The sequence below is a fragment of the Peromyscus californicus genome, unplaced genomic scaffold, assembly GCF_007827085.1.
Source record: "Peromyscus californicus insignis strain IS unplaced genomic scaffold, ASM782708v3 Scaffold_10__1_contigs__length_136768540, whole genome shotgun sequence".
Taxonomy (NCBI): domain Eukaryota; kingdom Metazoa; phylum Chordata; class Mammalia; order Rodentia; family Cricetidae; genus Peromyscus; species Peromyscus californicus.
Window position 1 is genome coordinate 86941122 of NW_026294391.1, and position 27509 is coordinate 86968630.

The following is a 27509-nucleotide window of genomic DNA, read 5'->3' on the forward strand; positions in this document are numbered from 1 at the left end:
TGGTAGAACTAGCACGAAAATCACAAGAAAGCAGGGAAAGACTATCAATATTTGAGAGAATGCACATGGCCAATACTCCAAATATGATGATTATAATATAGTTTCACATGTGTGTATGTATTGAAATGCACACTACCATGTAAATGTGTACAATTATTACATGTCAATGAAAACTTAAAACTAACTCAGAAAATACTTGGATGACATTTAGCAGCTCTTCTTCCTACAGTATTTCTACCAAACAAAAACAATGTGTTTTAAGGCTGTGCTTGTGTTAGCTCTAGGCACTGGCAACTTGGAAAGGATGTTTCTTTCACAGATCTCGTTATTGCTTACAAAATTGCCATCATTTTCCCTCTTCTGCTGTCAATTAAATATTACCTTTTCTTTATGTTGGTGACACCTGTATTTACAGAAAGCACTAGATAAAATATGGAATGTATGGATATATCAGCATATTTTCAATGCTATAAAGAAGTACAATAAATTCCAATAAATTTGCCATTTCTCATGACATTAGTACTTAACACGACACAGTAATAAGTGGGAAGTTGACTCTCTTCTCTGTTACCTTTCTAGGAACAGTTGCCTCAGAAAATCTTTGAAAACAAAAAGCAAATAATTCCTCCCTGCATGCTAAAACCTAATTATCCATGATTCTCTCTTTTGCAGTACAGAAGAGGTAGGAATGGATAAGTTAACCTCAGGGACCAGAGTCTTCATAGACAAAATTTTTAATGGACAATAATAACACTTAGTGATTTTGAAAGCACACAGAGTCTCATACATTAATGGTAGATTCTAGTCTCTGACATAGATTTTGCTCTGTGAACTTCAACATATTATTTAAAATTTTTTAGTTCCCCCATCTACCATGTGAAATAGTTTTATTTTCTTGAGTTTGGAAGAGTAAGTGATGTGAAAATATCTGAGAATTGTAAGGATAGAGAATCTAATAGAGTCATTTTCTATATTTCTTGACTACTCATCTATATGGCCAACTTTTATAATTAAAATTTTATTATAAAGAACTTGAAAATAAAAACATCACACATCAAAATTACCGAGACCCCAAATCTAGACATCTCAATGAACCTTTATGCAGTTAGAATAGCAATTTTGCAGCTATGAGCTTTACATTTGATTTTACACTTTCACTATCCAATATGTTTATGTACTTATCTACCAATAAGCCCCCATCCATGACATAGTTAAAACTAGAAAAACAATTAGCTTTATATGTTCCTTCTCAACCTCTCAAGTGTCCATTGTCTGTATTCAGTCCTTCCTCATTCCATAATATTTTCTTTCTTTGTCTCCTTTCCACATGTTATACTGGACCAACATATACATTTTTACACACACACACACACACACACACACACACACACACACACACACACACACACAAATAAGACTAGGATTTACGTATGAGGGAGAAAATGTCTTTTTTTCCTTTCTGACATTGTGTGACCTCACTTAATATTATACATTGTAAATCCATCCAGGACATTTTTGCATAGATTCTTTGACTTCTGTACATGCCTCACAGGTCTGTCATCTATCTTCTTCCAGTTTAGGTACCTATAATAGTCAGGGTTCTCTAGAGGAACAGAACTGATAGAATGAATTCATATTAAAAGGTAATTTATCAGATTGGTTTACGTGGTATTGTCTGGGCAGTGGAACAATGACTGGTACACATTAGACAGGCTGAAAATCTGATAGTTGCTCAGTCCACAAGGCTAGGTGCTTCAGCATTCCCAATCTGGTGATAAAGACCTATCAGATTCCTTGAGAGCCACTGGTCTTCAGCCTGTGTTCAGTTTGCAGAATCTGGGTTTTGATATCAGCAAAGGAATGCAGCAGTAGTAGAGTAGATGAACTTGACAGTGAGAGTAAAGCAGACAAGCAAAAGCAAACCTTTATTTGATCTTTTATCTGAGATGCTGTCTACATTTAGTGTGGGTCGTCTAACTTCCTGATCAAGGAAAACCCTTACAGGCATTTCCAGTGGTGTGTCTTCTATTGATTTCAGATCCATTCCAGTTGACAGTCAAGATTTACCATCACAGTACCTTAAATAGTATTGGCTATTTACATAAATGGCCAGTACAACATCCCTTACCAATGACAGATTTCCTTTCTATTCCCGTGAACCAACTATAAGCATATGTTGGGCACAACTAATATTTGAATGATCTCATCTCTGTGATCTTAAATTCAGAGGTACACTTCTCTTCAAAACTTGTAGTCTTTCAAATTTCTTACTTTCAATCACACTAATTTTGCCCCTTTGCCTCATGCCAGTTCTCTAGCACTTAGTTCTTGCCTCCATTCATAATGTCATTTTAAGCTGTCCTTACCTTCCTGCCTACTAGAGGCCCTGTGTCCAGCCATTCCACTAATCGTTGCTCCAATATTCTTGAGCTATATACTCTGTGACTTTGTCCTATGTTCAACAGGGCAATCTCCACCCTATAATCCTCACATCTGTGTGATGATAATTACAAAAGGAAGGCATGAAAATTCCTAATCTACTTCTTGCCACCTCTGCTTCACTCAGCAATTATTACATTCATCCTTGTTGACACCCTGTCACATTCACTACAATGGATGTTTCAGATATTTCTGTGTACAAACTCTGGATCCTAAAATTCTATATGCTCAGCAGGTGATCTTGCTTGATAATTTATGAGAAAATGAGAGCTGTTCATCAGAAATCAACAGATACTTCTTTTTTTATATAAATTTTTGTATTTTTTCTTATATTCTCCTCACTTAGTCAGAATTCCTGTGTATTTTTAGTTTCTTGTCATTTCTCTCCCATTTCTGCCAAAGAAGTATTCCTATTCTTATTAAAACCAGGTATTCCTTTAGGGCTGTTAATATTTCTACTCCTTCCTGAGGTGCGGGTACATACTCCATCAATTTCAGCTCATCAGTCTCTCTTTCTTCATTACTTTCTATTCATGAGATCTCTAAAGTAAAATAAAAATTCCTCCATCATTCACTGCTGCTATCTTATCTCATTGCTTCCTTTTGTTGTCAAGTTCTGAAAATAACAATCATAGCATCTGTCATTATTTCCTTACAATACACTAATTCATTTATTTAATCTGATTTCTTCACTCAGAAACTCAGAGAGGCCCTTTTTGAGCACAATATTTAATGGGATACCTCCATTATTTTGTGCCTGTGTTTTAGTCGAGTTCTACAGTGAAATAAAACAACAGAGAATATCTGACTGAGGAACTATACTTTAATTAAATAGCATTAAATAAACATTGAATGAAGGCAGGTGGAATACCTAGAATGTGCACCCTTTTGGTCCAGTGTAGTGCAGATTCTAATTGGTCTTAATAATAAACACCCGGAGTCAGATATCAGGATGACAGCTGAAAGATCAGAGAAGCAGAGCAGCCAGCCACTAGGAAGACTCTTGGGATCCTCAGACTGAAAGGGCTGAGCTCCTGTCTCGACCTCCACCTTATCACTTCCTCTCGACACCCAGCCATATCACTTCCTGTTTCCTCCTCCCAAGTGCTGGGATTAAAGGCGTGTGCCTCTCAGGTACTGGGATCAAAGGCATGAGATTCCAAGTGCTGGGATTAAAGGTGTGTGCCACCACTGCCTGGCCTCCAGTGGCTTGCTCCACACTCTGATCTCCAGATGAGTTTTATTTGTTAGAACGCAAACAAAATATCACCATAGTCCAGAGCATATAGGCACATGTAGACAAACAGCTCATGAGGGGCTAATGAGTTTAGTAAGGAAGGTAAGAAGTTTGTATGAAGTTGGGGGAGTGGCAGGGGCAGTAGTTGAAACATGTTAGCAAGAGGCAAAGTCCAGTAATGAAAGGAACTAAAGTTACTTATCTCAGTGGTGACATTAATAGCACGAAAGGAAACAGAAAGAGGAGGAGAGGGGAGTAAGGGTGAGAAGAGGCTAGGATGAACTTGGGTTTCTAGATTTTACATGGAGGATAAAGCCCTAACTCATTCACTGAATGAATGAATACAGGGAGAGAAACAAGCTTAAATGGGTTGGAAATCACATATTTTGGTTTGGGTTATGTTTTATTAGAAATAATTATTATATATAGTAACCATAATTAACAGTTATTGTGTGCTGACTATGTGAAAGGCTTTGTGATGAGCATGTGTATTAGGGTTCTCTAGAGTAATAGAACTTATATAATGAATCTTTCTCTATATGTAAAGGGGATTTGTTAGAATGACTTACAGATTGTGGTCCAGCTAATTCAACAATGACTGGCGATGAATGGAAAGTCCAAGAATCCAATAGTTGCTCATTCCACAAGTGTGAATGTCTTCGCTGGTCTTCAGTATATGCTCGAATCCCGAAGAAGTAGATTCTAATACCAGTGAAAGAATAGGTTGATAGTGAGGCAAGAGTAAGCAGCAAAGAGCAAAAGCTTCCTTCCTCCATGTCCTTATATAGGTTTCCAACAGAAAACATGATCCATGTTAGAGGTGGGTTTTCCCAGCTCAAAAGATTGGGATGAAAGGTGTGTCTTCCTACTGCAAAGATCTAGATTAGAAGTAGATTTTCTCATTTCAAATTAAGCAAAAATTCCTCATTGGTGTGTCCTCCATTTTTGGTTTTTAGTTAATTCCAGATGTAATCAAGCTGACAGCCAAGAATAGCCATCACAGCTTGTTATGCTCAATAACTCATCTAATTTTCATAGGTAGGCTGCTATTATCATCCATGTTTTACAGATGAGAAACCTAAGAATTAAAGGATCAAATTGTTGGTTCTTAGTGTTTCATGGAAGAGAGAATTTGAGCCAAAAATCACACTCCCTCATTCTTCAATATATAACATCACAGGTAAAAAATATCTAGCAAATATTTATATGCACAAATCTGAAGTTCACAAAAAAGAGCTAGGATTGAGATCCAGATATGGGAATCATGAGTATGTAGTTGGTAATAAATGTTTTCTGAAGTGATGTAATCTCCATAGGAGAATAATACAAGAAGAAAAGATAAAAAGATAGACTATTAAGCGACACCAATGTTTAGATATGGGTAAACTTAGGAAAGAAAGTAAAGTCCAGTTAGAGAGATAAAAGGGACACTAGGAGGATATATCACAGAAGCCAAAGGACAATGCAGGAAGTTGTCTAGAATCACATGTTATGGAGAGGTTAAAAACTGACAAGCATTTGTCTGTTTGGAAGCAAGGGGACTTTGGTGGCTTCAGGAGAATAATTTACTCAGAACAGTAGGAATCAAAGCCGGGCTGTAGGTTAAAGAAAGAGTTGGTGGTGAAGAAGTGGAGCTATTACATATGGACCATTTATTCGAGAAGACTTCGCTTATTTGCAGATTTTTTTATGTGTAGAGGAGAATAAGCCAATAAAATTCGAGAGGTAAAGGCTGATCAGTGGAACAAGAGGAGATTTTTTAAGGAAACAGTGAACGTTGTACTCTACATTAAGGCTTGTCCTAAGTTAGAAGTACCCTTTCTCTTCTGTAACATGCAACATAGGTATAACTATAGAAAAGTATATGACAAGACATCCAATAAACTGGGAGAATTTATACCTTGTAGTTTTTATTCTTTGGGGCCAGGAAATAAAGCATCTATTGAGAAATGTGTTGAGAGAAAAATTTGGGGCTGCTTTGAGCTACAGTCATTCAAACATCAGTTTTGGGACATCAGTGTTTTCTGAGATTTGCTGAGACCCTCAGCAAATATATGGTATAGGTCAGGGAAGAGACCATCTATCTGGCCAGTGTTGACCAATAGACCTGTCATTTCCTAATCTCTGAAGAACACAGGGTCTATAAAGCTTTGAGAACAGAATATCAGCATTACCTGTCTTTCTTCTCCAAATGAAGGAAAGTGATGCTTACCTTGTTTATCAGAAACCACTTTGGACTTCTTCAAAAGGAATTTTTAGGACATCAGTGGCAGAGAGATAGGGAGCATATGGACATGAGCAAAATATCAAGATTTCTGAAATTCTCTATCAAAAACAGAGATTCTTCATTTGAACTATTTATGACACTGTGCAGATTAATTTTGCTGGTTCAAATTTCAGGGCCTTTATCACATTCTGTTTCTTTGACTTGCCCAACTTATATAGATACACAGTGACTCTCACTCCACTGCAGGTGGATCGGATTGGACAACCCTTTCTGCATGGTAAGATCTATAATCTCCATGATATCCCTTATTGCCAAATGTCTTCCATCTGCAGCCTAAAGATTGCTTATTCCTTAAGTCTCTGATAACATTCCCATTTCCTTAGAAGCCTTTATGTAGTAATCACTTACAGCTGCTTAGCTAGTACCTTAATGCAGTGGCTCTTAACCCCCACTCATCATTATAACTACCCAGGCAACTTCTAAAAATGTTGCCTTCAAGACTTCGTTCTACAAATCCTAATTTAAGTTAGTATGTGGTGTGGCTTGGGCTTTCAGGAGGAGCTGCTTCTAAAGATCAGCCAATGTTGGAAATTCCTATCTCATAGGTTCTCTGAGACACAGAAGATGAAGTAAACTGGACAAACCAGTTAAACAGGCAGACTTGTTCATTAGTCCCTTTTGTGACTTTTGATAATCATGTCTAAAAATTATCATTCATTAGTTGTACAAAATAATGGTCTGCATGATGTTTTCATTACATGTATACAATGGCACTCACTTTGGCATCCATCTTGAACTTTCTTTGTTATTCTGATATGATCAACAGTGATGTGGCCTTGCCCTGCCAGGCCATCATCTATCTGCCTGTTTAATCCACTGCACATTTTAGATACTTATCATGTCCACTACCTCCTCCTTTCTTGGCTCCAGGTAGGTTGTTATGACTTGCCCAGATTCCAGACTTACCTTCATCTGTAATCTCAATTCCTTTTATAGTCTTCTGACATGACTATGTAAGAAGGGCACTCTCCTTTCACTTATACTCAGCAGCTCAAACCATGGGACTTCCAACTCCATGTGTTTTTTTTTTAACTACCTTAGCGTGTATATTCTTTAGACTTTTGTATCTTAACTTTTCTGAGCCTGTGCATCCAACAAGTCCCCTATGTTTGCTGAAAATATCATCTCATTGTCACTATAAGCTGCTTTAAAGTTAGAGAACTCATGCTGATAGGTAATTTTTTTTCCTTCTGGTAGTTGTTTTTTCTCTGCACTTAATGTTAAGATATGTAAACTTAGGAAGTTAGAAAAAACTTCTGGATTCATGATAGGCAAAGTACTGGGTTGCCTGTACCTCTGTCAGGATACCTTCATGATTCTCACCTAATTCAAACTTATGCTGAATTATTTGAAAATAATTGCTTGATGTTTTACCTCATATTGCCAAGTGACTGCATTTTTCTATCAGCATATAACTATGCTTCCACAAGCAAGGAGAGTAGATTCTTTTGAAGAAAACTGGAAGAGGTTCATGCTCTTCTATCTCAGAGAATGTTTTCAGAGGAAGTTGGCAAACTGATGAAGAAAGCCCTCTCCTTCTATTTAGCACCAAACCCTCTGCTGGTCCCTTGCTGAATTCCCACTGGATTGATTTCTGAGTTTTACCTTTTTGTTGGTTCTGATTCAAACTTACTCATACAGTCTCAGTTCTTGGCTGAAAAACATATTGGGACCTTTTCCATTACTTTAATCTGATACCTTCGCTCCTATTTTTGTATCAAGAAGGGTGTGGTGGGGGCAAAATGGCCCTTAAGTTCAGTTTGTGACTTGGATTTTTGAAAACCGAAGTCCATAGAGCTAGTTCTGGATTATATCCATGGATAACTCCTTAGTAGACTTAAAGATTTGGTGATCGTCCCCAGGAAGTATCAAAGGCATTTGCTCTAATACAACCTTTTCCCCTGCCTCTGCCCCTCTTGTACATTATTTTTCCACACTATCTAGTTACACGTTTAAAAATTCAGGCAACTTCTGAAATCAGGTTGCCTGCCTTGAGCATACAGGAGCATTTCCTTTGCTCTTCTGCACTCACCCAGTTTTAGCTAATGGGGTATGCTGAGTTATTGTGTTCATTGAGTCCATTTCAAATCAGAGGTCCTTCCAGTAGCCTTTCTTTCTGGGAGCACAGCAAGCAGCTCACTAGTTGCCATGGAAGGGATGAGGCACAAGGACAGTCACACAGCATTCAAAGCACATTCACCAGCTCATTGTCCAGGAATCAATTGTCTAAGAATCCTTCATGAGTGAACGAAAGGCTTTCATGACTGGACAAAGTAGCACACTGCCCAGTGACTCACCTGGAAAACAAAGCATAGAAATGTGGGGTGAAGAAGGGAAAGGATGGTGTGATACTGTGAGTGTAATCTGTCTTGCTGAACAGAGACTCATCTATACAGTATCCTACGAGGTGCAGATGATGTGAGGACTGCCACAGGGGACCAGCAGATGGGAGAGTGACATAGCACTCAGCAACTGTGACTAGATACAGAAATATATAGACAAGGCTAGAGGTGTTTTTTTTGAAATCAGCACAAAATAGAATTTATTCAGAAGCACATGCGAACTTTCTTAGCTATCTGAACAGATGAAGCGTAAAAGGTGCTGAGCAGCTGCCCTAAACTGTCAGTAACAGGGAGTCAAACACTCATGAGTTTAAAGTCAGAATACAGTCTATAGCCTTGAGGCTGAATTTGAACTGTGACTATCACCCGGTAGAGACAGTTGTGTAGACAAGGTTCTTTCACAAGCCAGCAATCCTTGAAAGTGCTTTGTATATCCACGGAATGAAAAACCTTATTAATGTACACGTGTTGACTTTTATTTCTTCATAGTGACTGTGCTTATTGGATTGATTTGATGTCAACTCAGCAGAAAGGGAGCATGAGAATTGACCATGCCCCATCTATTACTTTAATTTCAATTTCAAAACCTGGAATAGAATTTTAAGTCAGTGGCATTATAGCAGACTTAGTAACCCATTTCCAAATTTTAAAGTTGATTTTGTGTACTCTGCCTTAAATGAGAGAGAAGGGAACATTTTTTTCTGACATTCAGAATGTCTGGTTTCTTTATATAATAACAATTATCTTGGTCAATCCCCTGAGTTATGTGGTCTGTTTAACTAAGAGAACTTACCACTAAAATTGGGAGAATAAAGGAGTATGTTGACAATAGATTCTAGGATGTGTCCAGAAACTCCTTTAGATTCAAGGTCTCTGAGAAGAATTAAGAGACTCTTAAGAATTAAGATTTAACAATTAAGAAACAATCCTAGAAGTGCCTAACACATCAGCACAGAAGAATAAAGCAAAAGGATGATAAACAGGTTAGGGAAACAGAGATGTAACTTGGAGAAGAGGCAGAGAGAATGTGCTGCATATGGGTCAAGTGCCACACATATTCTGGTGTCTTAGAATTTCATTGCTTTAGGCTGACAGAAGCATTTGAGGCGTATAGTTAGGCCAGGATCTTTATGATCTTCTAATGTTGGTAGCATAAACCAGGAATCTGACATTTAAAATTATGTCTTGTATCCATGATTCCTGTCCCAAACATATTTTGTTTATTTTTCAACAGATATTTGATTATCAATGAAAAAATCCATCCTTTAGTGGTGAACTTAGCATTTTAGTAGTGGTGGTAGATAATAAACACATAAAAGACAATTTTAGATGTTAGTATAAAGTAAATATAGCAGGAGCACATGATAGAATGACATATAATGTATTGTATATATGTACATACTTAAATTAATTTAGTCTGGATAATAAAAGATGGCATTACCAAGGAGGTTTTATTTGAGCAGAAAATTGATTGACAAAAACGAACATGCCAATCAAACATCTGGGGGAGATACATTTGCTATTGATGGAAAAGCATGTAAAACAGGCCTGAAGCAGAAATAAGTGCTATAGTTTTGAAGAGTATCATGAAAGTTAGTATAATCATAGAATATTGAATAGTAACGAGATGAGACCAGAATGGTATACAGGGGCTAGGTAAACAAGAACTCTATAGGCTCTGGAAATAATTTATGTTTATATGCTATTCTGAAAAAATAGGATGTCATTAGTGAATTTTATGTACCAATGTTTTATATATATATATATATATATATTTATATATATATACTGATCACTCTGTTCACTTTGTGAAGAATGGATTTTAATAGAGCAATACCAGAGACAGAAGACCAATTTGTAAAGCTATTGGAAAAATCCAGGCAAGAGATAATGATGACATGGATCCAGAATGATGGTACTTGGAGTTAGCTCTGGGGGGATATGTATTGTGACTATGTATTTGACAAGACTTTCAGATAAAATAAGAGAAAAGTCAATGACAAATACATCACTTATCATTTATAGTATCAATGATTTCTTCAATGTATGGGTTATGTTTTAGGAAGAAGTATAGCATAATGATCAAGAGCACAAAGTGTGCTCTTAATACTTTTATGGGAGAGTATTCTAGAATTCACATTGTACTCCTGTTGTTTCCTAACAGAGTGACTGTGGGCAAGTTGCATGATTTTCTTTTCAATTTTTTAAAGATTTATTTTATTATTTTATGTGTATGAGTGTCTTGCCTGCATACATGCATGTGAAACACATCTATGCAGTGTCTGAAGAGACCAGAAGAGGATGTCATATCCCCTAGAACTGAAATTACAGAAGACTGTAAGCTGCCATGTGGGTACTGAGAATCAAACCTGTGTCCTCTGCAAGAGCAACAAGTGCTCTTAACTGCTGAGCCAGTCCTCCAGACCCAAGTTACATAGTCTTCATAAGCCTATTTTTCTTTTTTATAAAATGGTTCTTAAGGCAAGGCAAAGCAGATTTTTGTCATGGCTGCTGTCATGGCAGGAGAACTCTATTTTATGTGTACTGAGACCAGGATAAGAGTGCAAACGGAGACTACATCTATATGTCTAAATATTTAATAGTAATTAATCTAATTGTCAACATAAATAATAGATATCTTGTCTGATGCATGTGATATCTAGGCCTATATGTCCATGTTAAAAGTAACGAATACTGTTTAATGTTGCAAAAGTATCCTAAGCTGCCATGTGTAATCATTCTCAGCACTGATAATTAATGAAGGATTTTAGAACCATAGATTGGAGAACAAGGAGGAAAAAGAAAATTGATGAGTTGCATTTTTTAGAAATAATGCTTCAATATGTAATATAATCTACCTACATTCATGTGAACAACGAATTTGATAATTAATTTGCCATTTCCCTCAGTACATTATCACTGTCCAAATCCTGTTTTTATGCTAAGGTATTTCAATTTTCAAAGTTGGCAAAGGTGCAAATCCCAAACCTGAGTGACACTCTGGCCTGATTTTCTTCTGTTTTGACACAGACTAAGAAATATAAAAGTCATTGCCTGAACAGCAGTTGCTGTGAGGTGGATATTTGGGGTTATAGAACAAGCTGTTACAATGGTGAATCCCAGATTTGAAGCAACATAGGCAACTGCAAGCTTCTTCACAAACGCAGTGTAGGCACTGAAGGTTCACCTCTTGTCTAGAACTAAGAATAGAGCTGATCAGCACTTTATTACAATGTCATGTGACATTGCCAATTTGTCTTCCACAGCAGACTGAACTGCTCATGAAGTTTATCCATATTTTGTTCTGTGTCTCTATTTCATTGCTTCTACCACATGCCTGAGATTAGGCCACTGTCACTTATTACTTAAATCACTACAGAAATGTTTCTGTAGGTCTCCACATTTGCCTTTTCCAAAGCCATGTTCTACCTTACAGCTTCCATTGAGACACCTCTAAGATGTAGAACTCCTGTGGGAAAATATGCTAGAACACCTATCAATAGCTATCCTTGAGTATCTGTGGACGATTGATTCCAGGACCTCCCATGGATATAAAATCTGTGGATGATTAGTCCCTTATGTTAAATGGAAGTCTTTCCATCAAATATATGTAATCCCATCACAATCTGTAGATTAATTATAATACACAATAAAAGATAAATGCCATATAAATAGTTGTTATACTGTATTATGTTTCTTTGAAATTTTAAATTTAATGTTTTTCTTAAATTTAAAATATTTCTCGGGGGTTGGAGAGATGTCTCAGCCATTAAGTGCTAGGCTCACAATAAAAAATAGAAAATATTGTTCTATTTTTAATTGTAATTGAAATATAATCACATCATTTTCCCCTTCCCCTTTCCTCCTTACAAGCCCTTCTGTGACTTTTCCTTCCAATCCTTCCCAAGTCCCTCTCCTCTTACTCCCTCTTAATTTCATAGTCTAGTTTCCAAATTTTCTTTGATTGTTGTCGTTATGTGTATGTATGAATGTGTGTGTTCATGTATAGATACATAAATACAACCTTCTGAGTCTATGTTGTGTTGCTTGTATGTATATGATTTCAGGTCTGACCACACACACACACACACACACACACACACACACACACACACACACAAATATATATAAATACAACATAGTGAGTCCATTTCTTTTGTTTGTGTTTCCATGGTTTCAGGGCCACAGAAAAGAGATCTCCACGAGTAAACTGGGGATGAAGGGTGGACAATGGAGGGTAGGGAATAGGGGATGAGAACATAAGGGAATAGGATGGTTGAGCTGGAACAGGGAGGGAGGGGGAAAGCAATAAAAGAGATACCATGATAGAGAGAGACATCATGGGGATAGGGAGAAACCCAGTGCTAGGAAAGTTGCCAGGAATCCACCCCAGCTTGGACTACTAGAAACAGTGGACAGGGTGCCTGAACTGAACTGGCTTACCCAGTGATCAGATCGTGAATATCCTGTAATCATAGAGCTTTTCTCCAGTGACTGATAGAAGCAGATGCAGAGATCCATAGCCAAATACTAGGCAGAGCTCCAGGAGTCCAGTCAAAGAGAGAAGAGGGATTCTGTGAGCAAGTGCATTAAGATTATGATGGGGAACCTGCAGAGACGACCAAACCAAACTAGTGGGAATTCATGAAAGTTGGATCAATGGCTGTGGAGCCTGCATGGGACTGGACTAGGCCCTCTGCATGGAGAGACAGTTGTAGAGCTTGATCTGATTGGGGGCCACCCTGACAGTAGTATCAGAATCCATCCCTGGTGCATGAGTAGGCTTTTTGGAGTCCACTAGCTATGATGGGACACTTCATGCAGCCTTGAGGCAGGGGGAAGAGCTTGGACTTGCCTCTACTGGATGTGCCTCCCCATGGGAGGCCTTGCCTTCTTGTGGGAGGGGGAAGCTGGGGGAGCTGGAGGAGGGAAGAGGGGGATCTTTGATTGGTCTGTAAAATGAATGAAAAAAATTCTTAATTAAAAAAGGAGTCCTTAGATTAAAGTAAATGAAAAATGACAAAGATTCCAATTACATATCATGATAGTATCATTATTTTACAAAAGATTTATTTCTATTATTTTTGCTTGTGTATATGTATCTGTGAGTGAAAGCTGTGTGTGTGTGTGTGTGTGTGTGTGTGTGTGTGTGTGTGTGTGTGTGTGTATGTGTGTATGTATGTGTATGTTCTCAAGAAGGCCAGAAGAATGTGTTGGATTTCCTGGAACAGGGGTTATAGGACGTTGCCAGCTACTAGATGTGAGTCCTATGAATTAAATTCTAGTCCTCTACCGAGTACCAAGTGCTCTTAATTGCTGAGCCATCTCTCCAGTTCAATTTACATGGAATATCTCATTCCATACTTTCACTTTCAGTCTCTGTCTTCACAAGTAAAGTGGGTCAAGATTTTTTTTGGTTTTTTAAAGACAGGGTTTCTCTATGTAGTTTTGGTGCCTGTCCTGGCTCTTGCTCTGTAGACCAGGCTGGCCTTGAACTCACAGATGGCTCTGATGGCCGAGAGGTCTAGGGTCAAGATTTTTTTAACGCCAGTAAATCATTCTGTATCTTTTAATTGGAGGGTTTAATCCATTTTCATTCAAGCTACTTCCCACTCTTATTTTTTCTTGTTTTCAAGTTTTGTTGTTGTTCCTTTCTTTTTATTTCCTCCTCAGTCTCTTATAGTTACTTTGGTGGTTTAATGATTTACTCTAATGTGTGTGTGTTGCTTCTTTGCTTATTATGTTTTGTTTTTCTATGATAAAGTTTTGTTTTGTGGTTGTCATGAGGCTTATAAAAGACTTTTTTATTATAGCAAGCTATTTTGAAATGGTAGCAAGTTTATATGGTTATATAGATAGGGTCAGAAAAACAGGGTAGGTGTCCTAATAGACACATCCTCTTCTTCCCCCATTTTGATATTCATGTGCCATTTCACATCTTTCTCTATTCACTATCTCTTAAAATTTTAATGCAGCTCTTAGTCTTTTTAATTGTTCTTACCTCTACACTGTGTGCATGTATGATTTACACATGTTTCTAATATTAACATGTTATGGCTGTGTACACACTCTGGTCACTCAGTTTTATCCCTTCCCACATTTTCTTCTTACTCATTGATATCTTTTTCTTTCAATTTGAAGAACTTCCTTAAGCATTTCCTGTAGGACAGATCTGGTGTGGATTCATTATGTAAGCTTTTGTTCATCTGGGAATGTCCTTATCCCATCTGCATTTACAAGGACAGCTTTGCTGATAGTATTCTTGGCTTCTGTTCTTTTTATCTTGGTACTGGGAAAACTTCATCCCACTATCTCTTGGTCTGTACCATTACACTGAGAAGAACAGAGATACATATATGCCATTTGTTTCTTTTCTCATGTAGCCTTGAGAATCATGTTTTTAATGTTTTATTATTCATTACAAGATATTTTATGGCAGACTTGATTGAATAAAGTATGGCTGTTGACCATATTGACCTTTTTTCTAACCTGGATATTTGTGTTTTCTGTAGGCTTAGGAAGTATTCTGCTATTATTTCTTTCAGTATGCTTTTCACATATTTGACATTTTCAAATCCTTTGGAAACTCCATATACAAATTGCCTTAGTTTCTTTTCTCATTGCTACAACAAAACACGTCACAGGAACAACATAAGAGAAAAGAATTTAAAAAGAGACATTGTCCACCACAGTGGGAAGCCATGGCAGTAGCAATGTGAGACATCTGATCACATTGTGTCTGCCATTAGGAAGCAGGGAGAGATGAATGCTAATGTTCTGTCTTTCCCCCCTTTTCTCTTTTTTATTTAATCGAGGACACTAGTTTATGGGATGATACCACCTACACTCAGAATAGAACTTCTCTCCCTAGTTAAACCTGTCTATAAATCCCCCCTAAGACAAACCCTGTATCTCCTGTGTGAATTCAAACAGTCAAGTTGAAAATGAAGATAAAGTACCACACTAATTATTTGCCCTCTAAATATTCTCCCCAAATTCCTGTAAATGGTCTTCTTTTCTCCTCATTCTCTTTTCTTTTTTATCTTCAAACTATACGTTTTTAGTAGCCTGTCTTACAGCTTACTCATTTTCCTTGTTTTTGATCTAGTCTGCTATTGATCCCTTCTTTCTCATTTTAAATTTCACTGCATGTATTTCTCAACTCAAAAATTCTGTTTCATTTTACTAATAACTTCCATATTTTAACGAAGTTTCTCTCTTAAGGTATTGAATAATTTCTTTGTTTTCTTCTAGCTTATTGAGTTTCCTTAGAAAGCTGTTGAAATTCTTTTTTATTTAAAATTATTTTATTCATTTTTACATGCCAACCACAGATCCCCCTCTTATCTCTCCTCCTGCTCCCCCCAAGTCTCTCCCCCTATCCCCTCCTCCAAAAGGCTCATGCACCAGGGATAGATCCTGATTCCACTACCAGGGACCCCTCAAACAGACCAAGCTACATAACTATCTCCCGTGTGCAGAGGGCCTAGTCCAGTCCCATGCAGGTTCCACAGCTGTCGATCTAAAGTTCGTGAGTTCCTATAAACTTGGCTCAGTTGTCTCTGTGGATTTCCCCATCAAGATCTTGACCCCCTTTTCTCATATAATCCCTCTTCCCTCTCTTTGACTGGACTCCCAGAACTTGGACTGGTGCTTTACTGTGGATCTCTGCATCTGCTTCCATCAGTTACTGGATAGAGTATCTCTGATGACAGTTAGGGTATTCAGTTAGAGTGTTCAGGCACCCTCTCCACTATTGCTACTTGTCTAATCTGGGGTTGTCCTTGTGGATTGCTCAACATCCTTAGTCATCATGGAAATGCAAATGAAAATGACTCTGAGATATCATCTTACACCTGTCAGAATGGCTAAGATTAAAAAAAAAACTAATGACAGCTTATGTTGGAGAGGATGTGGAGCAAGGGGAACACTCCTCCACTGTTGATGGGAGTGTCAACTTGTACAGCCACTTTGGAAATCATTATGGCAGTTTATCAGGAAACTGGGAATCAACCTACTTCAAGATCCAATGATACCACTCTTGGCATTTACCAAAGGAATGCTCAATCAGACCACAAGGACACTTGCTCAACTATGTTCAGAGCAGCAGCATTCAGCAGCATTCATAATAGCCAGAACCGGGAAACAACCTAGATGCCCCTCAACCAAAGAATAGATAAAGAAAATGGGGTACATATACACAATGTAGTATTACTCAGCTGCAAAAAACAATGACATCATGAAATGTGCAGGCAAATAGATGGAACTAGAAAATATCATCCTGAGTGAGGTAACCCAGACTCAGAAAGACAAACATGGTATGTACTCACTCATAAGTGGATACTAGATATAAAGAAAAGGATAACCAGACTACACCAATAGCTCCAGAGAAGCTAGGAAACAAGGAGGGCCCTAAGAGAGACACATGGATTGCCTTGGGAGGGGGAAACAGATGAGATCTCCATGAGTAAACTGAGGATGGGGGGGCATTGGGGGTAGGGGATAAGGAATGAGAACATGAGGGAACGGGATGGTCAAGCTGGGGGAGGGACAGAGTGGGAGAGCAATGAAAGAGGTATCTTGATAGAGGGAGACATTATCAGGTAAGTGAGAAACCTGGTACTAGGGAAATTCCCAGAAATTCTTTACTTGAGAGATCTCCTGTACTGTGTGGTCAGCTTCTGTCACTTTATTTTGACTAAGCAAGGTACTGGTTCTACATAAGTTCTTAGTACTTATGGTGTGTGATGTTATCTGTGCATTTCGAAAGACTTACTACTTAATCGGGCTTTATCTGTGCCTGTCTATTCCAGAAAGTCCACATAAGCAGCTTTTCTTTGAGCCTGTAGTCACTTCCACTATGTTAGCACTAGGGTACAGGTTGGCCAGGAGTCCTTTGTGTATGTTATCCCTGTTTTTACCACTAGAAGGAAAGCCACACCCAGATTTGTTCCAAACCCATAGTGGGTGTGTTGCTCTGAATGATCAGAGGAGCATCTAAAAAGTAATCAGTACTAACTGGTATTGCCTCGAAGTACCAGCAGGGCCAGGTATTCTGCCAGGATCACTGTGAATGAACAGACCACCAACACAGGCAGGCTCTTCCCAAGATCAGCATACTATTGGAATAGGACCCAGGCCCAAGATGCTATAGGCTTCCCATTCCTGAAATGGATTTATGGCCCAAGGCCAGCTACAAGTGATAATGACTACAAAAGAATTCTAGGAGACATGTCTTTCTCTATGCCACTGAAGCTGTTCTAGAGGCTCTATCCACAGGCAGGCTTGGGAATGGAGGTTATTAGGATTTTCCCATTGTTATACTTCACCAGTCCACCACAAAGCTCTTCAGGAAAGTCTTAGGTTTACTACGTGTTCTACCCTAGAGAATGAGGTTTTGCACCACATTTATCTGTCCAGAGTGGGCCTGTTGTGATGATGAAAACAGACTCTTTATTACCCAGGTCACTAATGAGCTAGATTGTGCTTGAATGTTACAACAAAAGGGCCTGTGCAGTGTCACAGAATGTGTACCCAAGTCTCTGGCAAATTTGGTGTTGATAAACATCAAAACCACATCTACCCCAGTGGATTGTGTCTGTTGGCATGGGCTTTCTAGAGTTTGGGATGTGTTACTTAAGTCTATGGGATCAATGGTTGACACAGTACCTTGGCCACCAAGGCTGATGATAAAAGCTCTCACGTGAGCCTTCCAGCCACTGGGGCAGGCACTATTTGGATCTGGGGGTAAATGTTTCCATTTCCATACTGTATTATTTGGGGGAATAATAACAAGAAAAATGTTCATGCATATTTAGTACACACCCATAGCCCCCAATATTTTCACTTCTTTGTTACTTGGATCTGAGGATGCAGAACTCATAGATGTGGATTGCCGACTTTTTATTTACTGTTTAATATATTTGTTTATGCTCTCATGTGCATAATGTTATTATAGTTGTGTCTCTACAAAACATATAGATGCATAAATTGATAAATGTGCATGTAAATTAAAGGTGCTTGCTCCAATTCTTTGATTTCACTGCAATGAGATACGAAAAGCCCCAGAGACAACTGATATCTAGAATTGGTTCAATCTCCTTAGCATAGTAATGTTGGCTCTGCATGATGTGCTCCCACCTTCTTTCTCACCAAGGTCAACAGCAAACCCTGGAGACCATACAGTGCATGCAATGGAACTAATTATAACCCAACAGGCAGATCACCGCACAATAGGACTTGGCAAGTGGTAATCCTGACATATCTACTGTGTCAGTTTTTAACCACAAGGAGCACAGATGTCTTGAGTGAAACATCATTACAGGAATCTAGAAACATGTTCTAAAGGTACAACCAGGCTGGAATTTCATCAGCCTAATGGAAATCTGACAGGTTGTAGTAAGGACTCATTGTTAGACTGGAATAGAGGACTGATGAGAATAAGGCAGTGGTCTAGTTCTTGGTAGATTCTGAGGCTATAAGAGTTACCAGAACCAGATCCTGCCCTGGACTTCCCTTCTGGAGCACAGCTCCCATCCTGCCCCAGACTTCCCTTCTGGACAAGAGCTCCCATCCTGCCCCGGACTTCCAATTTGGACAAGAGAGCTCCCATCTGGACAAGAGAGAGAGACTTCCTGAATCTGTCAGCTCTGTCTGAACCAAGTGTGCAGATAAGGCCAAGAACGAACCACAAGGAGATGGGCAGACGTCAAGGCAGAAACACATACAACAAAATGAATAGCAATACAGCATCACCAGGACCTAGCCCTCCTACAACACCTAGACCTGAACATCAGAAATTGGAAGAAGCAGAAGAAAACAGCCTTATGAATGACATAATGAAGAAGCTAGAGGCTTGTGTAGAGGAAAAGACAAAAAAATGGGAAGAACACTGTAAACAACTAGAGGAAAGGGCAAACAAATTAGAAGAAATCAATAAAGTCCTGGAAGAAAATAATAAAGTACTGAAAGAAAATCAAGAAAAAGCAATGAAACAAATGAAGGAAACAGTCCAAGACCTGAAAAGGGAAATAGAAAAAATGAAGAAGACACAAACAGAGGGAATGCTGGAAATAGAAAATCTGAGTAAACGATTGGGAACTTCAGATACAAGTATAATCAACAGAATGCAAGAGATGGAAGAGAGGATCTCTGGCGTTGAAGATACAGTAGAAGAAATAGATTCATCAGTCAAAGAAAACACTAAAGCCAACAAAGTCATGAACCAAAATGTCCAAGAAATTTGGGACACCATGAAAAGACCAAACCTACGAATAATAGGGGTAGAAGAAGGAGAAGACTACCAACTCAAGGGCACAGAAAATATATTCAACAAGATCATAGAAGAAAACTTTCCCAACTTAAAGAAGGAAATGCCTATGAAGATACAAGAAGCCTATAGAACACCAAACAGACTAGACCCCCCAAAAAAGTCCCCTCGCCACATAATAATTAAACAACTAAACGTACAGAATAAAGAAAGAATATTAAGAGCAGCAAAGGAAAAAGGCCAAGTGACATATAAAGGCAAACCCATCAGAATAACACCCGATTTCTCAATGGAGACTTTAAAAGCCAGAAGGACCTGGACAGATGTAATGCAGACACTAAGAGACCATGGATGCCAGCCTAGACTAATATACCCAGCAAAACTTTCAGTCATCATAGATGGAGTGAACAAGACATTCCATGACAAAGCCAGATTTAAACAATACTTATCCACAAACCCAGCCCTACAGAAAGCACTAGAAGGAAAATTCCAACCTAAGGAAGTCAGATACACCCTCAAAAACACAGGCAATAGATAAAGCCACAGCAGTAAACCCCAATGAAGAGAAGTACACACACATCACCACCAAAAAATAACAGGAATGAACAATCACTGGTCATTAATATCCCTCAATATCAATGGACTTAATTCACCTATAAAAAAGAGTTACCAGAACCAGGTTTAGAGGAAGGAGGAAAGGTTATAGCAATTAGTGAGGAAGGGTCACTGGGGTACCCATGTCACAGAATCATTTGCAGAACTTAGACTGAAGAAAATGGATGTATCTAAAGATCATCATATAAAGTGATATAAATTACAACTGGAAATACAAATATCACATGTTTTTTCCTCATGCGTGGAACCTATATTTTATTTATATGTATGACATGAAAGTTAGAAGAGGGATTATTTTGGAAGAAGAAGACCAGTGAGGAATGGGCAATGGGAGTGATTCTGATCAAAGTAGATGGTATGCTTTAATAAAAACTTCATTTGTACAGTGGATATAAACATAAGAAAGGAAAGACTGTGGAGATAAGGAAGTGGATAAAGTAGCTGCCATTTAAGCATGAGGACCTGAGTTCAAACTGCAGAATCTTTGTAAAAAGAAAGAACCAGGCAGGGTGGCACACACTTGTAATCTCAGTGCTTTGGCGGCACAGGCATGCAGATCCCTGAAGCTCTCTACCCAGGTAGCCAAGCTTATTTGGTGAGTTTCAGGCCAGTGAGAAAACCCATATCAAACCAAAACAAAATGAAAAAACCAAAAAGGTGCTGTCACCTGAGGAATGACACTCAAAATTGTCTTCTAGAAAACTCTACAGACAGATGCACCTATGCAGTCACATACATTCCCCATTCCACATGAGCACATGCATATACATGAACATGCACAAATAGCACGCATACACACAAAAAGTAAAAAAAAACCAACCCTACAATACATTATTGTTTATTCAATAATGTAAAATAAAGAACAAAGCTAGAAGTGGAAAAAAAACCTTAAGTCCTGAGGTCAGGGCTAAGCCAGTGGCAAGGGTGAACTAAGGCAGTGCTCCAGAGTGCTGGGTAGGTGAATACTACAACTCAAGGCAGATCTGAGTCTGAAGGTGAGGAAGAATTATGTCTTCATATAGCTAAAGTCATGAAGAAGGATGGCAGAGAGACTGAAAACACTAAAGGACTTTTTGCCACATTATTCTCTAATGGCCTTCAAAACCCTTTACATTTCACCCCCATATATTAATTACCTTCCATTAGTATAACAAAAACTTGAAATAATTGATATACAAAAGAAAATATGTATTGTGGATTATGGTTTTGAAAGTTGCATTCCAGAGTCGATTGGTTTTCTTACTTTTGGGCCTCTGCCAATACATTGTGGCAGAGAGTGGAAGGCAGAGCAGTCATTTACCTCAGGACTAAGAATAAACAAGAGGAATAGAGGTGGAGAGGGATGAGGTGGAGAGAGATGGGGTGGAGAGGTATGGGGTGGAGAGAGATAGGGGTGGAGAGGGATAGGGGTGGAGAGGTATGGGGTGGAGAGGGATAGGGGTGGAGAGGGATAGAGGTGGAGAGGGATAGAGGTGGAGAGGGATAGGGGTGGAGAGGGATAGGGGTGGAGAGGGATAGGGGTGGAGAGGAATAGGGGTGGAGAGGGATAGGGGTGGAGAGAGATAGGGGTGGAGAGGCATAGGGGTAGAGAGGAACAGGAGTGAGGAGGGTTACTTCCCAATGTTATAGCAGGGAACATCATGCAGTATGTCTATGTACCATTTTTCAAGTCGTGTGTATGAACTTGCTGAATCATCAAAACATCCTCATGATGACCCTATTCTGTTCCCAATTTTAAGGTGAGGAGAATGAGACACAGGTTTAACAAGCTGGCAGGGTTATATCACAAGTGATTAGAAGAGCTAAGATCCACGCAGAGGCAGTCTATATGAGTTCATGCTCTTGAACACAGCACTGTACTCTTTTTCCATGAAGCACATCAGCTTTTGTTCTCATCACAACTCGTTATATATGCAATCTTTCCACCAAGGTGGACCTTTCACTGTTTTTCAGATGTTTTGTGCTTCACTTTCTAAAGACATTTCTATCATTCTTTTGCCTCAATTAAATAACTGCAGTGTCTTCCATACTGCTTTCAGTTGAACCTAATTATACTGTAGGACCCAGCTAAGTTACTCTTCTTTTCCCTACACTTATTCACCACACTAGCTGAACTTATGACTGGGATGTGGCTTAGCAAAAGAGGCAGAGTTCTAGTTCCAACTCTGGTATTAGCTGATATGTGTATGGGTGGGGTGGACTCCTGGTGTATCTGTACCTTTTCTGTCTACCTGAAGGGAGAACATGTCTCTGTGCACTTGTGCGCAATGTGTGCAATGTGTGTGGGTGTGTGGTATAAATAACAAGCCGAGTAGTAGTGGGTCCTGGGTAATCTGGAACAAAAGCACCTTTCCCGAAGAGATTTACCTCGCAGTGAAGTGTGTGTGTGTGTGTGTGTGTGTGTGTGTGTGTGTGTGTGTGTGTGTGTGAGAGAGCACGTGTGCACATGCATGTGTTGAGGGTGTTCCCAAGTGTGCTTGAGGAAAATTGGATTTGGGCTTGGCTTCCTCTGTTGTTTTTGGAAGCAGTGTGTTCCCACTCCCTCAGGAGTGTTGACTCTGCGATTGTATCTCTTGTGTTGGTTCCCAATAATCTTTACAGAGTGTCTAATTACAGACTGGTAGCAGGGAGAGAATGCTGAGGCAACTGCAAGTTAAGACAATTTCTAGCAAAAGAGTACTCCACACAGCAAAGAACAGCTGTAACAAGTGCGGCTCAGGAGAAAAGGGGCAGGAGGCAGGCCAGATGTAGCCAAGAAAGAGTGACTCAGGCATGCCTACTCTGTTTGAAGTGTAGAATTGTGCAACTTGAAGGGTTTTTCACAGTCAAGAAATTTTGTATGAGAAAATAAAGCAAAACTACTCCTGTAAACTTGATGTGGTGGCTTATGCCTTTATCACAGCACTTAGGGGGAAAGGCTGGATGATCATGTTTGAGGCCAGCCTGGGCCACAGAGTAAGTTCTAGAATAGACTGGACTACACAGTGAGACTTTCTTGCCAAAAAAAAAAAAAGAAAAAAGAAAAAAAGAAGAAGAAGAAATGACAAAGAAACCAAACCAACAATAAAATCTTCAACACTTTTCTGCCCTGGGTATAGTTCAGTGATCCAGTATGAGCAAAGGCCTGGGCTCACTCAACCCTGAAAAAACATAAATAATCTCTTAGTATGTTACCAGTTTGTGTCCTTAATTCTTTTTATGGGACTTTGTGTGGCATTCCAAGCATACTTGGTTTCCCAGATTCACACTCTCCATGATATCAGGGCCAGCAGATATTGCTTAGATAGACTGTCTAATTTGAGGGATTCTGTGTCTTTCTCACAAGTCTGTGAATTGGTTCAGGCCACAACCATATCTTCATCCCCAAGCTTGCTATCCCCAACACTTCACCAAAGGCATACTAAATGATTACTGAATATATGTTGAAAAACTAGATGGGTGCTTAATCTGACAGACATATTAAATTATGAAAGTTTCCTCTAGGAAAGGGTCATGAAATATTAATTTTATTCAATGGGAAGTCAGCAAATGGTGTCAGCAACTGGACACAGGAGTCATTCATATATGTATAGACACTTGGATATATGGATATATCAAATACTGTATCTTTGATGGAAGGGTATTAAATGCTCTAGTAGATGTTGATTATTTCTCCAGGATAGTCTGGAGAAAGCATGTTAACCCTAACTTGGTGTTACTGGTAAAGTTAGTGTCATTCTCTAATAGCCCAATATTATTTCTGTCAAAAGTCTTTCGTTTTTCCTCCAGAGGATTAGGCACATAGTAGATGTTCAAGAAATATGTTTTGAATAATAGTGTTCATATAACATACGTATATATACTGATATATATATATATATGTACTTTATGCATAATGAAATTTACTTTGTTTCTTTTCAAAGGAGGAAACTAACTAAACATAGAGAAGCTAAGTAACATGCCCAGAGACATACATCTAGTAAGTGGACAGAGTTGGGAATCAAACCCATTAGTAAGTCTCTGTTTCTATTTTATTGATTTCAGACTTCAATTTGATTATTTCCTGCTGTCTACTCCTCCTGGGTGAGTTTGCTTCTTTTTGTTCTAGAGCTTTCAGGTGTGCTATTGTCACTAGTATGAGATCTCTCCAAATTCTCTGTGAAGGTACTTAGTGGTATGAACTTTCCTCTTACCACTGCTTTCACTGTGTCCCATAAGTTTGGTTATGTTGTGCATTTATTTTCATTGAATTCTAGGAAGTCTTTAACTTCTTTCTTATTTCTCCCTTGACCCAGTAGTAATTCAGTAGAGAGTTGTTCCATTCTTATGAGTTTGTAGGCATTCCATAGTTTCTGTTGTTGTTGATATCCAGCTTTAATCCATGGTGGCCTGATAAGACATGCTATTATTTCAATTTTTTTGTATCTGTTGAGGCTTGCTTTGTGGCCAAGTATGTGGTCAGTTTTGGAGAAGGTTCTGTGAAGTGCTGAGAAGAAGGTATAATTCTTTTGTGTTTGGGTGGAATGTTCTATAGATGTCTGTTGAGTCCATTTGAGTCATAACATCTGTTGGTTTCCTTATTTCTCTGTTTATTTTCTGTCTGGATGACCTGTGCATTGGTGAGAGTGGGGTGTTAAAGTCTCCCACTATTAGTGTGTGGGGTTTGATGTGTGATTTAAGCTTAAGTATTGTTTCTTTTGCATATGTGGGTACCCTTGCACTTGGGGCATAGATGTTCAGAATTGAGATACTATCTGGTGCATTTTTCCTTTGATGAGTGTTGAAATGTCCTTCTTCATCTTTTTTGATTAATTTGGGTTTGAATTCTATTTTGTTAGATGTGAGGGATAGCTACACTAGCTTTTAGGCCCATTTGATTGGAAAATCTTTTTCCAACCCTTTACTCTGAAGTAATGTCTATCTTTGATGTTGAGGTGTGTTTCTCTTTATGCAGCAGAAGGATGAATGCTGTTTTCACATCCATTCTCTTAGCCTGTCTTTTTATTGGTGAATTGGGCCCATTGATATAGAGAGATATTAATTACCAGTTATTGTTAATCCTGTTATTTTTGTTGTTGTTGTTGGCGATAGTATGTGTGTGTTTCCCCTCTTTGAGTTTTGCTGATGTGAGATTATTTATTGCCTGTGTTTTCATGGGTGTACTTAACTTGGGTTGGGGTTTTCCTTCTAGTACCTTCTGTAGGGCTGAATTTGTGGATAAATATTGTTTAAATTTGACTTTGTCATAAAATATCTTGTTTTCTTCATCTATGGTGATTGACAGTTTTGCTGGGTATAGTAGTCTGGGGTGGCACCCATGGTCTCTTAGTCTCTGTAAGACATCAGTCCAGGCCCTTCTGGCTTCTGGGGTCCTTGTTGAGAAGTCAGGTGTGGTTCTAATATGTCTACCTTTATATGCTACTTGGCCCTTTCCCCTTGCAACTTTTAATATCCTTTCTCTTCTGTACATTTAGTATTTTGATTATTATGTGGTGCGGGGATTTTCTTTTCTTATCCAATATATTTGGCAGTCTGTAAGTTTCTTATACTTTTATAGGCATGTTCTTCTTTAGGTTAGGAAATGTTTTTTCTATGATTTTGTTAAATATATTCTCTAGGTTTTTGAGCTGGGTTTCTGTAGAAGGACAGGCCCATAGAGTTGAGGAAATTGGCTCAAACCAATTGCCAAGGCATGCACATAATGTACTTCCTTATGAGCCTACCTGGAGTCTGCCTGAGGGCCTAGCAGTGGGTGCTGTCAGAGTTCCTGGTAGTTGTCAGAGTTCCTGATCATGCCCGGCCAATGAGGGATGACCACTCAATGCCACTAGATTGGGACACAGCTTGGGTGCTTGGAGGAGGGTATATAAGTCCTTCCTCATTATTGAATAAACGAGTTTGCTATTTGCCTTCAACTGACTCCTGGTGTCTGCGTCATTGATGCTGCTGTGCCTTCTCACTCCCTTCCCCTGAGGGAGCCATTAGGATTCTGCAACTTGGGAGCCCAGGAGCCCTTAGGATCCCCCAACTGGATTCTTCTATTTCTATTATTCTTAGGTTTGGTCTTTTCATGGTGCCCCAGATTTTCTGGATATTTTGTGTTAGGAGTTTTTTATATTTAACATTTTCTTTGACTGATGAATCTATTTCTTCTATCGTACTTAAGTGCCTGAGATTCTCTCCTCCATCTCTTGTATTCTGTTGGTGATGCTTGTTGGTGTTCTTGTTCATTTACCCAGGTTTTCCATTTCCAGAATTCCCTCAGTTTGTATTTTCTTTATAGCTTCGATTTCAATTTTCAGGTCTTGAACTGTTTTCTCCACCTGTTTGTTTGTTTTCCTTGGCATTATTTAGGGGATTTATTGATTTCCTCAAATTTTTGGGTTTTTTTCCCCTCAACTTCTTCTTTTTTTTTGGAGACAGGGTTTCTCTGTGTCCTGGCTGTCTTGGGACTCGGTTTGTAGACCAGGCTGGCCACAAACTCAAAGAGATATGCTTGCCTCTGACTCCCAATTGCCACCCACTGGCTCTTCCCCCAATTTCTTTAAGGGAGTTTTTCATTTCCTCTTTAAGGACCTGAGCAATGTGTGTCTATACCTGAAGTCTGCTCTTGCTGGGGTCTGTACCTGAATAGTGTGTGTCTATACCTGAATTCTGTTCCTCGTGTGGTCTATACCTGAAGTCCACTCCTCAGACTGGTATGACTTACACCCAAGCAGTGGGATTTCACCAGAGTTGGGGGCAGGGCCCAGCAGAGGTGCTGGTGATGAGGTGAGAGGGGGATAGCCAAGGGATGGGTCCTAGGGAACAGAATCTGGGGAGTAGTGCAGCTTGGCTGTCAAGCAAGTCACTCACCTGTTCTTCCAATTGGTGTGGACTGTACCTGAGTCCATGAAGTCTGCTGGAGTTGAGGTAAGGGCTGCAAATATGGAGGATGATGACATGATAGGGCTTGGGCAGGAGAAATGGGTCTTGGGGGAATAGGATCCAGGGAGTGGGACAGTCCAGTTGGCAGGCACATCACTCACCCACCCCTTCGACTGGTGTGGCTAGCACCTCAAGCAGTGGAATTCCACTGAAATTGGGGGCAGGGCCAAGCAGGAGTGCTGGTGATGGGGTGGGAGGGGGAGGTCTGAGGGATGGGTCCTGGGGAACAGAATCTGGGAAGTGGTGCAGCTTGGCTGGTAAGTAGATCACTCAACTGTTCTTCCTACTCAAACATCTTCTTATACTGTACCACAATGTGAGTTTTAGTCATTCATTTGAATGAAGGCATTGGAATCATTACTGTAAAAAAAGCAAATATCTGAGAAAAGCAATGCTTGCATCCAGTAATCATTA

The 27509-nt window shown here is 39.1% G+C and overlaps 1 pseudogene; it reads right to left on the reverse strand.

Moving 5' to 3' along the window:
- LOC128117185 (U6 snRNA-associated Sm-like protein LSm5) overlaps positions 1 to 27112 on the reverse strand; it is an 82597-nt pseudogene extending 55485 nt beyond the window's left edge.
- Between the last annotated feature and the right edge of the window lie 397 nt (positions 27113 to 27509).